Genomic DNA, 14,530 nt, shown 5'->3' with positions numbered 1-14,530 from the left:
ACTAGATGACACCAGTCTTGAAGTAATCCAGAAAGTAGACTAGTTTATTTTAACACAGATACAAGATATATACACTCAGGGGACAATCCCCCCTCCCGGCATAATGACACAGGGCGGGGCAATCTACATTTATTAACAAGAGACACACCAACAGACAGTCCCATCAGGGGGGAGGGCTGCTGGAGACACCCCCCACCAAGCCAATACACATAAACACATACATCCCATAATAGTTTGCTCCCAAGCAAGATACACAATAGAACAATGGGATGCAACCACATGGCATTAAACAATCTACAACCCCAACCCCACCTATACATGTCTACACAATATTAGGACAGATCACCCTGTACCACTAACAGGCACAGGGTGACTTACACATAATAGGGATATGGGGAGCTAAGAAAGGAGTCTCCCCACCTCTCCAAAGTGAGCTGTGTTCCATAGGCCCCCCACCCAAAGTGACTGCTGTCACAGGGTTTATTTATAGAAAATTGAATGTGAGAATACCTCTTGAATAAACCCCATAATATGTCCACTATGTTTATTTCCTATGATTGACACCTCCATCTAGTGGACATAATGCTTTATTTCCCTGAGTGCTGTGTTTTAGATAAATACTACATTATGGCCACTAGATGGAGCTGACAATCATAGGAAATAAACATATTGGACACATGATGGGGGTTATTTGTGATGGCTGTGTGAATGTTGAGACATTTGCATAGCTAATTTTTTTTCTATATAAACATAGGCATTCTGCCTGACAACAACGAGCTATTCCATAGGACTTGTGTAATTACGCCAGTATGTAATATTTCTGCAGGTCATTACAGAATAGGGATGTTCACAGTCCTCTGAGCTGGGCGTGTGAACTCTTATTAGATCCGGAGTGTGTGGAGTGAGAGCAGGAACTGAGAACGGACGGCAAAGTGTCCATGAGTATCCACTACTGCCTCCCCCATAGATAATGACTGTCTCCGTTGAGGAAATATCTACACATTCCACCCAGAAGGAGCTTCACAGAATCCTCAGTGTCATACAAGCAGAAGCTGCAGAATTCCAGGTATAACCTTCATATATTTCATCCTCTCCAACCCTCATTATATGTGAATGTGGCTGATGAGGTGATGAGGTGTGTATGAGAATGTCCATACACAGAGATCACCAGGAAGTGGTCTGATCAGAGAGTTGACCAGAAGTCTAGGTGACAACTCATAAGGTGACCACAGAGAGAACTTTCTGTGCCAGACACTCCGCCCTGCGCAGAGACCTGCCAGTAATACCGAATATTCAGGGGAGACGACCAGGACCGATCAGAGCAACATGAACCCAATCACTGGACTGATCTGTATGCTGGGGGCCCTGCCAGGTCAGAGAGAGAAGATCCATATACAGTATCTATCTATCTATCTATCTATCTATCTATCTATCTATCTATCTATCTATCTATCTATCTATCTATTATCTATTATCTATCTATCTATCTATCTATCTATCTATCTATCTATTATCTATCTATCTATCTATTATCTATCTATCTATCTATCTATCTATCTATCTATCTATCTATCTATTATCTATCTATCTATCTATCTATCTATCTATCTATCTATCTATTATCTATCTATCTATTATCTATCTATTATCTATCTATCTATCTATCTATCTATCTATCTATCTATCTATCTATCTATCTATCTATTATCTATCTATCTATCTATCTATCTATCTATCTATCTATATATTATCTATCTATCTATCTATCTATCTATCTATCTATCTATTTTCTTTCTTTCTCTTTCTCTCTCTTTTTCTTTCTTTCTTTCTTTCTTTCTTTCTTTCTTTCTTTCTTTCTTTCTTTCTTTCTTTCTTTCTTTCTTTCTTTCTTTCTTTCTCTCTCTCTTTCTCTCTCTCTTTCTTTCTCTCTCTCTTTATCTCTCTCTTTCTTTATCTCTTTTTTTCTCTCGTGCAGATCTTTGTACAATAATTTCTCTTCTGTAGTCTTGTCCCACTCATCGATCTCTGTTCTCTCTGTCAGGATTTCTATCACAGACGATCCATGTGCGGCAGACTCCAGTAATATGGGCTACAGAGGACAGTTCAGTTACCTTACCGTGTAACTACAGTATTACCGGAGAGACCGCCTCCATCGGGTCCTACAAGTGGTACAGACACATAGTGAGGAGTGGGGTGGAGGTCTCTGAGAATGATACGGATTTCTCTGGAAGACTCTCCAGAGTGGACCGAGATCAGTTCTTCCATGAACAATCGGCCGCCATCACCCTACACCCTGTGCAGTTGTCAGACTCCGGAATGTATTACTGTGAAGTTACATTTCAGATCGGCCAAGAAATATCCGGAGATGGAAATGGAACGTTCCTCAATGTGACAGGTGAGATCTGTATTTACTGTCCTGGTTGTGTAATTATCAATATCTGATCAATAATGAGACAGTGAGATGACCCTTCAGTAGTGATGAGCTTGATGTTCGAGTATTTGGCAAACACACAAACGGTAATGGCGTTCGACAGGTTGATCGCCCAGCGTGCCCCACAATGCACTGAGCTCTCACATTACATTGTGATTGGCCAAAACAATGCAGTTGACCATAGGCCAGGTGCAATGCTTTTGCCAGTCACAGCTGAATTCACTGTGAGAGCCATGATTGGCCAAAGTCTTGGTGACTTTGGTCAATCATGGCTCACGGGCTTACACAGCTACCTTGTGTAGTGGGTTGGTGGAGTTAGTTAGGTGAGGTTAGTTAGTGGCGTGTTAGGAATTAAGTCAGTGTAGTCAGTGTAGTGCGGTGTTGTGGAGCAGTGTAGAGGTGGGAAAATTGATGGATTGATGGATTGAGGAGTGGGAAAATTGATGGATTGAGGAAAATCTCTATCACATATCTGAGCCTTGCACATCGGTCAAGTGACACGGTTCATTCACCATTATCATAGGCAGAGTTCACCTTAGTGGACTGTTATTGTCTTACGAATTCTTAGCCTATTGCACATAGAGGGTCTAATAGCAATCTGTTCCCATTGGCATCACTGTATATCAGTGTCTGGTAGCTCAACGCTATGGGGTTTATTATTAAAAGTTTAACATGAGAACACCTAACGAATAATCCCCGTACAGTGTCTGCTATATTTATGTCCTATGATTGTCAGCTCCATCTAGTGGTCATAGTGCATTATTTTCCTGATTAAAGTATTTAAGGTGTAAATACTGCATTATTGCCACTAGATGGAGCTGAGGATCATAGAAAAAGTTCACCTTAATGGACTATTATTGCCTTGTGAACTCCTGTCCTCCAGCACTCGGAGGGTGTCACAGCCATCTGTACTCACTGGGACCAATGGATAACAGTATCAGGTTGTATAGGGTTAAAGCCGAACTACGATTTTACAGTTTTAAAAAAAACAATTACATTTCTGGGAGTGTAACTTTCACAGTTGCTTGTGCTCCCAACCAAACTATCAAACCATGAAACGGCTGGTGTTGTAACTGATCACATGTGCCGCACCATGGCAGTTGCAGATCAAAGAGAAGCCAAGATGGCAGCTTCCTTTGGCTAAAAACGATAGGAGGGTTTAGTTCCCTTTAAGGGGTTTATTTATAGAAAATTCAATGTTTGAATACCTCTTGAATAAACCCCATAATATGTCTACTATGTTTATTTCCTATGATTGGCAACTCCATCTAGTGGACATAATGCATTATTTCCCTGATTGCTGTGTTTTAGGTAAATACTACATTATGGCCACTAGATGGCGCTGACAATCATAGGAAATACACATATTAGACACATGATGGGGGTTATTTGTGCTGGCTGTGCAAATGCTGAGACATTTGCATAGCTAATTTTTTTATAAAAACATAGGCATTCTGCATGACAACAAAGAACTATTCCATAGAACTTGTGTAATGAGGCCAGTATATAATATTTCTGCAGGTCATTACAGAATAGGGATGTTCACAGTCCTCTGAGCTGGGCGTGTGAACTCTTATCAGATCCGGAGTGTGTGGAGTGAGAGCAGGAACTGAGAACGGCCAGCAAACTGTCCATGAGTATCCACTACTGCCTCCCCCATAGATAATGACTGTCTCTGTGGAGGAAATATCTATACATTCCACCCAGAAGGAGCTTTCTAGGTCAGCTCTCAGATCTGCAGGGGCAGGTTCAGAGGTGGTTGACGCCATGACAGCTTGAGCCAGGAATGGTTGTATGTGACAATGGCACCAACCTTCTCTCCACCCTCCAATAGAGACACGACACATGTTCCATGTGGCAGGCGCAGCACCCTTTGGTGCCTAGTGCGCTGTGGCATTAGAAAAATTATGCAATTGCTGTTTCTTTGTTTGATTAGACTGACTTTACTCTGTAATTCCTCCAATGCCGCTCTATGGATGCAGTAGGTTTAAAGAGTACACCGAATTCTTTAGTTAACTTCTTTAATAACGTCAATCTTCTTCATATAACACTGCTTACAATGGCTTGTTTCATTTATCATACAGTAGCTTATTTCTTTCATATTACAGTGGTTTGATTCGATAGCTTATCTCGATAGGTTCAATAGATTCAATAAATTCGTTCTGTATATTTCGATAGATTGATAAATTCACTTGGATTTATAAAGTCGTTAGATTACTCTACAGTGACTTGATTCGTAAGTTCGATTCGATTCGGTGGAACTACAAGTAAAACACACACAACAGTTTCAACACACATCCACCTGCACTGCCAAACAATAGAGGAACACACAAGTGCATTAAATACCTATTTGGCCTTCTCTGCCTCCATAAAGCTTTTCTGATTGGAACTGTCTGTTTCCTCTTCTGTCTGGTGAGCATGTGTCTCTAGAAAATCCTAGCAGGGAGTTTTTACACAGGCATAGATGTGAAACTGGCTGGGATTGGTTAAGGCTCTGTACAGTGTGAGGCTGTCTGTGACTGGCTCATCTTTAACTAACTCTTAAAGGCATATTTTCCTTTTCTGCTTCTGCTAACCCAATGAATATATAAATGTCATATAACAATCAAAGACATCAATTACAGCAATGATTTTGCTTTTGGCTTTAACATATGTACATATACACTGTACTGAGGTTATTGGCAGGTTTGGTATACACATATATGTGAACCATATTAACAACCTAGGACTGGTCTTAGCTGGCCAGCTACACTCCCACCAAAATTACCTATAATTCTATGTTCTCAGTAATAGGATTCGAACATGAATTCGAGGAATTTTCCATCAGTTTCTCAACTCTCAATTGTCTTTCTTACTCTCAAGCAGAACAACTAACTTTTGTATTGGACGTTCCAACTTGAGTGGAGTTGTGAGACGTTTTCCCTTTTTGTCCAGTTTTGAGTCTCCCATTTGTAACAAAACTCTTCTTACTAGTCCTTCTTCATCCTTTCGATCTTCTAGGACTTTGGCCAATTTCCATTGACTTCTAGGTAAGTCGTCTTCCTTTACTAACACTATGTCATCAACATGAACATTTCTTCTTCGTTTGCCATTTACTTCTTAGTATGAGATGAGCTAAGTACTCCTTGCCCCATCTATTCCAAAACTGCTATGATAGATATTGAACTCTTCGCCATCTTTTCCTTGCGTATAAATCCTCTTTGGTGAAGTTGCCAGGTGGTGGCTGTATGTAATCAGACTTAAGGTGAAGTAGATGGTTGGGAGTTAGAGGTTCCAAACTTGTTGGGTCGTTGATGTTGTTGACTGTAAGTGGACGACTGTTAACAATAGACATTACTTCATAGAATAGTGTCCTAAGTGAAGCATCATCTAATCTTCCGGCGTTCTTTTTCAAAACTGAACTTAGTACGTTTCTTACAGTTCTGATTTGCCTCTCCCAGACTCCGCCTGTATGGCTTGCATGTGGAGCATTCATATGAAAATCACACTGTTTCTCTAACAAGTACTCAGTTACTTTCTCTTTATCAATCTCTTTTAGAGCCTTGTTCAATTCGTTCTTTGCTCCAACAAAATTAGATCCTTGGTCAGATCTAAGTTCTCTGACAGTACCTCTAATGGCTATGAAACATCTTAAGGCGTTGATAAAGGCGTCGGTTGACATATCTTCCAACATTTCCAGGTGAATTGCTCTGGAGCTTAGACATGTAAATATCAGTCCATATCTCTTGTACTCCTTGCGGTTTTGTTTGGTGATAAATGGGCCGAAGCAATCCATTCCGCTATAAAGAAATGGTGGTGATGGGTTTACACGATCAGCTGGTAGATCAGCCATTCTTTGTTCTTCTGTAGGTCTACGTGTCTTTCTACAGATTACACATTTATTTATGTACTTCGCTATAACTTTGCTTCCTTTCACTATCCAGTAACCACCTTCTCTCAAACAGCTTTGAGTAAAGCTTCTTCCTTGATGCAAGGATTTGTTGTGGTAGTGATTGATAATCAATCTTGTGAAGGTAGAATGTTTGGGTAGAATTGCTGGATGCTTAACTCTGTTAGGTAGTGATGCATTTTCCAGCCTCCCTCCCACCTTCAGTATACCATCCTGCAGAATGAGATTAAGCTTGTACAATGGGTGGTTGTTTGGAAGTCTCTTAGGTTCTTGACTAAGTCTCTTCAATTCTTCACTGTAGAATCTTTGATGAATGAGTCTTATAACCGTTTCTTCAGCTTTCACTCTTTCCTCTACATTCAACGATTCTTTCTTTCTGATTCCTTTTGCTAAGCGTTGAATTCGAGCTACAATGTTTATGACTGTATTCCACTTTGAACATCTGGCTAGTCGTTCAAGTATGTCATCTTGACACTTGGTGGCAGTGCTCAATGTTTGAACTACCTTTACTTCTGGATCACCCATAGACAGTTCTGTATAACCTTCACTGGGTATGATTTCCTTTTCCCAAAGGAACTCTGGACCGGTGAACCAATTTGAATTCTTCAATTCTGTTACATTTAGACCTCTTGAAGCATGATCTGCCGGGTTTTGCTTCGTGTCAACATAGTGCCAATGTTCTGGATTCGTTGTTTTCCGAATTTTTTGAACTCTGTTAGCGACAAAAGTGTGGAATCTTCGAGCTTCATTGTTTATGTAACCTAGGACAACTTGTGAGTCTGTCCAAAAATGCTCTTCATCTATTTTCAATTCCAATTCTTCTCTCAGAAACTGACTGATGCTGAAACGACGGCTGCCGTTAGTTCGAGTCTTGGTATTGTCTGAATATTGTTGGGTGCTACTCTGGCCTTTCCCATAACTAGGGCACAGTGTATCTTTTCTTCTCCTATTACTCTGATGTAGGAGCACTGACCATAACCATGACTACTGGCATCTGAAAAGTGATGAAGTTCTATTTTCTTGTACTTTCCAAAATCAGGAGGTACAAAACATCTGGGTATCTGAATTTCTTTCACATTTTGCAAGTCTTTTATCCAACTCTCCCACCTTGGCCTCAAGCCTGCAGGTATGGGTTCGTCCCATCCCAACTTCTGTCTGCATAATTCTTGCAGTATTTCTTTTGCTCTGAGGATTACTGGTGCCAAAAATCCCAACGGATCATATATTGAGGCTACTGTGGAAAGAATGGTACGTCTAGTTGGAACTTTCTCTTCCATGGATATTTCAAAGAAAAAATTGTCGTTTTCTACTTTCCATCCCAATCCGAGTACATTCTGAACTGGTAGAGGATCATAGTTAAGATCCACATTCTTTATTGTTGATGCATGTTCGGAGTCACTGATGGATTCTAGTACCTCTCTGTTGTTTGAGATGAATTTGTGAAGATGCAGGTTTCCCTTTGCGCATAACTCTTGGCTCTCTCTCACCAATTGAATTGCCGATTCTGAGGATTCTAGGCTTATAAGACCATCATCTACATAAAAGTTTTTCTTCAAAAAATTTGCTGCTGATGGACAATCCTTTTCATTCTGATTGGCCAGATACTTCATACCATAATTAGCACAACCTGGGGATGATGCTGCTCCAAACAAGTGTACTTTCATCCTGTATTCTGCTGGCTCTGTATCTGTATCTCCGTCTTCCCACCATAGGAACCTCAGGAAGTCTCTATCTTCTTCCTTCACATGAAATTGGTGGCACATCTTTTCAATGTCGCACATGACTGCTATGGGATACTTTCTGAATCTACAGAGTACTCCAGGTACAGTGTTTGTAAGATCTGGTCCTTTAGTAGATGATCGTTCAATGCAACATCATTGTACCTTGCTGAGCAATCAAAAACTACTCTGATCTTATCCGGTTTCTTTGGGTGATAGACACCTTGATGTGGGATGTACCACACTTCTCCATTTTTTAGGCTGACCATCAACTTTCTCTGCGTGCCCTTCTTTGAGGATTTCTTTCATGAATTTCAAATAATCGTCTTTGAATTTGGGATCTCTTCCCATCCTTTTCTTTAAGCTTTTCAATCTTGCCAGGGCAAGATCTCTGTTATTTGGCAGATGAGGTCGTTCTCTAAAAGGTAGGGGCATTTCAAGATGACCGTGTTGATTTTGCTGAATATTATCTTCTAGAACTTGTACAAACTTTATGTCCTCTTGGGATACGCTCTTTTCATTAGAACTTACGTCTGCAAAGTCGGATTCTAGGATTTTGAGTACTTTCGCTGGACTTTCAGTTGGTAACTCTTGGACAGATATTCTATGACACAAGCCTGTCACCTGTCCTGAATCTGCAATCTGTCGTTTTCCTCCAACAACACCCCATCCTAGATCAGTCTGGACTGCGTAGGGTTCACCCTTTCCTCCTGCGATTATCTTTCATGGCACCAAGGCCTCGGGACAGTCGTAGCCTATCAAGAGTCCAACACCAAATTCCTTCAGCGGGGACATTTCATGAGATATGACAGATAGGTGTTCCCATTTGTTGGCTGTTTCACAGGTAGGTATGCGATCTCGATCCAGAGGTATGTCGTCTTTTGTATAAGCTGGAGGTAGATCTAATATGCAGTTTGAGTGGAGTCCTCTAACTCTCAGTCCTCTGACTCTTTGACTGTTCACCAATGTGTCTCTTCCTGTCATTGTAGTGAGTTTGAGTTTCACTGGTTCTGTGGCCACTTGTAATTTCTTGCAGATTTCTTGATCAATGAAGGTGACGTCACTCTGGGCATCCAGTAGCGCATAGGCGTATACCTTCTTGTTCTTCCTTTTAGGATTTGAAATACACACTGGTACAACCATTGACGTGCCATTGATTTCTCTTTCTCTCACTCTGCAAGAGAATACTGTTGCTTTATTTTCTTCCTCAGTGTCCTTCGGCATTAAGGATTTCTCTTTCTTTGGATGTTCTTCATGTAGTGGGGTAGGATGACGTCCTTTACAAACACTGCAAGTGGCCTTTTTCTTGCATTCTTTAGTAATATGGCCTTTTCTTAAACATCCAAAACTCAGCTGATTATCAAACACAAACTTCTTCTTTTCGTCTGGAGACCTTTCCTTCAATCGTTGGCACTTGTGTATGGAGTGATTCTCTTCACAGAACATACACTTGAAGGTAGTCTGAAGACTTGTCGGTACAAACTCTTTACAGTATTTGGCACAAGGACAGGCTCAGGGGAGCTTGGCTTCTTTTCGCCACGCCGGTGGCTGCTGATAAAGGATGCATGCACTGTCCTGTCACCATTGAGGAGGCCACAAGGATGGTGAGTCGTGACAACGCATGCATCAGTGACACTATCCCTCTAGTCTTCCTGCTGGAGGACACACTGCGTGGAATCATGGACAGGGCATTTGAGGCAGAACAGTGGAAGGAAGAGGAGGACTTCCTTTCCTCTCAAGGCACCCTTTATGCAGATACCATTCCTGCAGCTGCAGAACAAACAAGAAAAAAAGGAGGATTGTGGCAGCATGGAAGTAGAGTATAATAGAATGCAGTCTTCAAGGAATGGTTTTCAGTCCCCAGAAATCCAGCCTGGAGTAGCACATGGCTGGGAGGAGGTAGTTCCTGACAGTGTCATACTCAGTGGCCCAGAGGACTCAGAATCTCGTGCCTCCTCAACCTTAAGCTGCATGGGCTCCATGATTCTACAAGCCTGTGAAAGGACCCGAGAATATGTGGTATCAAGGCGGGGGATCATTACTGGATGGAAACCCTTCTCGATCCACAATACAAGGGTAAAGTTGCAGAGCTCATCCCGACTTCTCAGAGGGAGCGGGGGATGAAACATCTTGAGGACGACGAAAAGTTGTACAACACCTTTCCAGACACTGGGAGGTTGTCATTTTCTGGACCTGTTTCTGAGGATTCGTTTGGTCAAAGGAAGAGAGGTAGAGAACGCACCTAGCTGACTGATGCCTTAAAACAGTTCTTTAGTCCTCAGCACCCAGAGCTGTTAGGTTTAGGCACCCACCAGTAGCATCTCCATCATATGGTTCAGGATTATCTAGAACAGACTTGGAGACCTTTCCAACTGAACATCCACTGGGTTACTGGGTCTTGGGGATGGATCACTGGCTAGAACTTGCTCAATATGCCATTGAGCTACTGGCCTGTCCTGCATCCAGCGTGCTTTCAGAATGGGCATTCAGTGCTACTGGAGGGTTTGTGATAGATAAAAGAGTGCGTCTGTCTACAGACTCCGCTGACCGGCTGACATTTATCAAAACGAATCAGTCCTGGATCAACAGCAGCTATCTTGCCCCTGATGCTGATGTAACTGATTACATTTTTTAGGGATCTGGGATCTTGAAGACTGCCTATGCTGCCTATCCTATTCTTGAATCCTGATTATGATAGCTTCCAACAATGTTTTTGGTTTAGGGCACCACCAACATACAAGGCCCAATTTTTCTGCACCCGTGTGACAGGTGCATATAATTAAAATAAAAAAAAAAAAATTCTAATTTTTAATAATTGTTAACAGTAGTCCCATTCCTGTGCCCAACAAGAGCAACTGTGAGGGGTTACAGTGTTCAGGCACCACCAGTGCCCAATGCCTAATTTTTCTGCACCTGTGTGACAGGTGCATGTAATTTCAATTTTTAGAGCAGGGTCCAATCCTGCACTCATCAAAAATGACTCTGAAGGGTTACGGTGTAAAGACACCACCAACTATTTGCCTGCCAAACACCCCACAATGCACTGCGCTCTCACAGTGCACACTATCCACCCCACACGATATAAGACATTGCACTTGGTGATGGAAGGCTTGGATGCAGCTACTCGGCCATGGAAACCCATTCCATGGAGCTCTCTATGCACTGTTGTTGGGCTCATCTGAAGGCCACACCAAGTTTGGAGGTCTTTAGCTATGGACTGCAGACAGTTGGTGACTTCTGCGTACTGTGCGCTTCAGCATGCGCTGACCCCGCCCTGTCATGTGACGTGGCCTACCACTTGGTAGCTGAGTGGCTGTTGTACCCAGTTGCTTCCACTTTGTTATAATCCCACTAACAGTTGAGCGTGGAATATTTAGTAGCCAAGAAATGTCACGGATGGACTTATTGCACAGGTGGCCACCTATCACGGGACCACGCTTGGAGTCACTGAGCTCCTGAGAGCGACCCATTCTTTCACCAATGTTTGTAGAAGCAGTCTGCATGCCTAGGGGCTTGATTGTATACCCCTGTGTCCATGAAGGGGATTGGAACACCTGAGTCACATGATTTGGAGGGCTGGCTGAATACTTTGGCAATATAGTGTGTGTATATATATATATATATACACATACACATAGTATATGTGAGTTTCAGAACCATTTTCATAATTGTATAAAGCTGGAAAAGGAGATCTGAGTTATTCTGAAAGGCTGTATCTTTATTAACTCAAGTTAACCAATAAAGAGGATCACTTGTACCGCAAACTTTCAGCATTGACCAACGGATACTACGGGAGAAGACTCTACTGTAGCTTTTAGATAAATCTTTTCTTGCTGTGATCTCAAGCCTAATGTCTACTGTGAAAGACATAAATCTCCCTTTCAAAACTTTCCTTTTTCAAAAAGATGTATTTATGTCCCTGATTCCTGAAATTTGGCGCACATTCAAATCATGAGGTGTCACACTGGAGGCCATATGTCTTGGAGAGATTACAGGGGCAGATTCCGTGAAGCTCTTTTTCTGCTTTCAGTCTTCTATATTTCTATGTATACAGAACTCCCTTCTCTGTGAGTGTTACAGTCCACGCATGGTCCCTTCTGGTCATAGCTGTTTATATAATGTTCCAATCCTTCACCATTCATTGCATCACTCATCTCCATGATACCGAGGCCATCATTTATGTGAAATAATATTGCACTGGTACCCAGTCAAGGCCCCATCACTATTATTTCCCTTAGCACCGAGTGTACTGAGTTTCCTCTGGGGTTTATTGGGAGTGGGGAGCAGAACGTCTGGTGGGTTCATGGTGTAGGAGATACTCTGGGCTTTTAGTGACAATTATTGTAGACCAGGGGCACACTGACCATTCGAGCACTCGGGCAGTGCCCGAGGGCCCAGGGTCAGTTAGGGGTCCCATGAAATGCCCCTGGTACCTTTTATAGGCTTTTTTGGGTGTGCTTTGAGTGTGGGCAAGGACACAGGGGCCCCATGATCCCCTATTGTTCGGGGGCCCCATGAGTTGTCAGTCCACCCCTGTTCCAGACACAGAACAGATCCATTAATAGATCTTCCTGTGTTTTATCATCAGCCTCAATCTCTGGACCTCCCTCTTACGCATTCTTCAATTTCATCAGAATGGTCCTGGGGGTTCTGGTGGTCCTGGCCACCCTGTCTGTCTACTGTTCCAGCCGAGGTAAGAATTTTCTTCTGTGGCCCTTCTATTGAATATCCCTCTGTTTTGGTTATTCAAGTTATATACTCTCTATACAGAGAGATTTATGTATTTTTATGTACTATGTATTGTTCTGCAGATAAGAAGAATGGGAGTCACAATTCAGAGAGTGAACAAAGTGAAGGGAAATTCAACATGGTTTCCTCACAACCAAATGATCCACCTTCAGAGAGGAATGTGGTATAGACAACATTCAACCCCCTGAGCTGTAACAAAGGAACGTCAGATATAAGGATAACTTTGCTGTGAGGAAATTGATTGCGCAGAGACACCCTGAAAATGATGTTACTGGCTGCCAATGGTTGTTTTACCACCCAAGAAAATGCAGATAGCAGATACAGATATTATCATATTGCAGGAATCTCCAAAAGCACCCCCCAGCAGCTGTACTGTCTTCTAGTGAAATGATCCATCGCAGTATTCCCATGATGCACTGCCATATTCTAACCAGCTCATACATTCTCAGTTTTTCCAAGCACTGCTCCACCTTCCTCTTCCATATATTCCCATTATATAGATACAGTATAAAGTGCAGCTCCATCCATACAGGATAGGAAGGAGCTGACCGATTAACCTCAGATTCACTGACCATTGTCTGGGATGCTTCCTCCTATGGACCATAAAATGCCTCCGGTTATCGGTGGTGGGCAGGCTTGACAAAGAGGCTGCCGCCCTGCCATGACGTGCAGCCATTCCATGAGCGTAGAGTAGTGGCAGATTCTGCTCTTCGTCTGCTGAGCACGTCCACAGAAACCTTTACCAGGGCCTCAACCTTGGATTGCCTTCTACATTGGGCTCTCTGTACTTACTCTGGTTGGACACAAGCTTCTTCCCTGTAAGTGTGCCATTGCTTTTACCTAAATAAATGTTTACAGCTTTTAACGCCCCCACGCCCTTGTCTGTCCTTCTTTTTACAAAAACACAGATGTTATTTTTTGTATGTTTTTTATTGGAGAATTTGTGGTAGAAATGGCAGATGGTGGCACAACGCCAATATCATAATACAGGAACATGGAAAAAAACAATCACACGGATAATCTAATGTATATGTTGACACGGGACAACCACCAGATTCTCTGCAATGGAAAGAGGGTCAAGACTAATCTACATGTCGGGTGAATGAGTTCAATCAGCACACACACACTTATGGATGGCAAAATTCCTTGAAGATTGACCTCCAGTTGAAGACAAGCCCAATTGTGAATGTCCTAAGCCCTCTTACCTAGTTGTATGATCCTAGGAACATTCGTCTCAGGGTTAGTTCATTCCTCAGGGTGGGATAATGGAATGTAAAAAGGAAGGGAAGGGGAGCATAGGGGACAAATGAGAGCCCTACCCCTCAACAATCCCAGACTCTGCGGACCTGTACCGGGTTCTTCATACAATCTCATTGGATACTGACTGTGCCCCACTGCCAACTGGGTTGGTTCTTTCCTCAGGGTGGGATAATGGAAGGTGCCAGTCACTTTATAGAAGAATGTAGAAAAGAAGGGAAGGGGAGCTTAGAGGACAAAAGAGAGCCCTACCCCTCAACAATCCCAGACTCTGCGGACCTGAACCAGTTTCTTCATACAATCTCATTGGATGCTGACTGTGCCACACTGCCAACTGGGTTGGTTCTTTCTACAGGGTGGGATAATGGAAGGTGCCAGTCACTTTATAGAAGAATGTAAAAAGGAAGGGGAGCTTAGGGGACAAATGAAAGCCCTACCCTTCAACAATCCCAGACTCTGTGGACCTGTACCGGGTTCTTCATACAA

Source organism: Staurois parvus, unplaced genomic scaffold (genome assembly GCF_062004578.1).
Source record: "Staurois parvus isolate SC_StPar_1 unplaced genomic scaffold, SC_StPar_1.0 ptg000496l, whole genome shotgun sequence".
Classification (NCBI taxonomy): domain Eukaryota; kingdom Metazoa; phylum Chordata; class Amphibia; order Anura; family Ranidae; genus Staurois; species Staurois parvus.
The sequence above is the reverse complement of the archived record's forward strand: the minus strand, read 5'-3'. Positions refer to the sequence as shown.